The sequence below is a fragment of the Brassica oleracea genome, chromosome C5 (assembly GCF_000695525.1).
Source record: "Brassica oleracea var. oleracea cultivar TO1000 chromosome C5, BOL, whole genome shotgun sequence".
Lineage (NCBI taxonomy): Eukaryota > Viridiplantae > Streptophyta > Magnoliopsida > Brassicales > Brassicaceae > Brassica > Brassica oleracea.
The window spans coordinates 40,354,577-40,356,372 of record NC_027752.1 but is presented as its reverse complement, the minus strand read 5'-3'; positions in this window follow the sequence as shown (position 1 = coordinate 40,356,372).

Genomic DNA, 1,796 nt, shown 5'->3' with positions numbered 1-1,796 from the left:
GTATCCCAAACTTCGTATAAACGAAGCATCACTTTCATTCGCATCGACCATACGGTGTAGTTGGTCGATGTTAGCATCGGACATCGTATGTCCTTCTTCATCTCAAGACCTTTATCACGTGCTTGAGAATCGTCTCCCATGTTTTGATTGAAGTTACAACTCCTCTTGTAAACAACCTTCGAAACCTGGAGCTCTGATACCAATTAAAGTTGCACAAACACAAAGATTATAAGAACTCCTCTTCTTATTAGATTTAGAAACTCTCTCAAAACTAAACTTTTCAATGTGTTTCTCTTGATGGAACATCTCTCCATGAGAACTGTTTATATAGGAAGAAACTACATCTTTTCCTAAGAGCGAAGCTACATCTTTTCCTAATAATAATATGGAAACATTTCTAAGCTCGATATTTTTTCCTTTTTCCTTAACCCATCAAACTTCACTTTAATGAGTTAACTTGCTCCTCAAGTTAATTGGAATTATCCAACAACCCAAACATTTAAGTGGTTTATTGCAAGGTTCTTAATTGGGGTATAAAACTCCATTTCCAAATTTAGTATCTAAAAGTAGTTTCATTCTTCTTCATATTAATATAAAACTTGTATTCACTTGATAACAAAAGATTTAGACTTTTGCCAATATTATGTTCTTCGAAGGAGACCATTCAATACACAAAGGTGCTGTTTGTTTCTCCATTCAAATGATCCATTCAAATGGAAATGAGCTTCTTGTTTGTTTATACACAAAAAGTACAACTCATTCAAATGGCTCATTTGAATGATTTTCGAAAAAGTAGGTTTAATTTCAAAAACCAGTTGACTGAACCGAATTGAATCATTTGGCTGGAACTGGTTCAGTCAAAATATCAAAATGTCAATTTTGCCCCTCACCAAATCCTAAAATTACAAACCTAAAATCTAAAGCTTGAGCTCTCTCTCTCTCAGCCGCGTATCTCTCTCTCGTATCTCTCTTTGCTGTCTGCGAAGATCACCATGAAATCACCATAGCTTGAGCTCTCTCTCTCTCTGCCGCATCTCCTCTCTGTCTCTCTCTCTCCGCCGCGTCTCCTCTCCGTCTCTCTCTCTCCGCCGCGTCTCCTCTCCGTCTCTCTCTCTCCACCGCGTCTCCTCTCCGTCTCTCTCTCCACCGCGTCTCCTCTCTGTCTCTCTCTCTCCGCCGCGTCTCCTCTCCGTCTCTCTCTCTCTCTCTCTCCGCACAGCTCACTCTCCGCCTCTCTCTCTCAAGTATATCTCTCAGCCTCTCTCTCTCAAGTATATCTCTCGCATACTAGCTCTCAAGTATATCTCTCAGCCTCTCTCTCTCAAGTATATCTCTCAGCCTCTCTCTCTCAAGTATATCTCTCAGCCTCTCTCTCTCAAGTATATCTCTCAGCCTCTCTCTCTCAAGTATATCTCTCAGCCTCTCTCTCTCAAGTATATCTCTCAGCCTCTCTCTCTCAAGTATATCTCTCAGCCTCTCTCTCTCAAGTATATCTCTCAGCCTCTCTCTCTCAAGTATATCTCTCAGCCTCTCTCTCTCAAGTATATCTCTCAGCCTCTCTCTCTCAAGTATATCTCTCAGCCTCTCTCTCTCAAGTATATCTCTCAGCCTCTCTCTCTCAAGTATATCTCTCAGCCTCTCTCTCTCAAGTATATCTCTCAGCCTCTCTCTCTCAAGTATATCTCTCAGCCTCTCTCTCTCAAGTATATCTCTCGCATACTAGTAATGGGTTTGCTTGGTTTGCTAGTTCACTGATGTTGTTCATTGATGGGTTTGATTGTGAATCTCATAGCTTG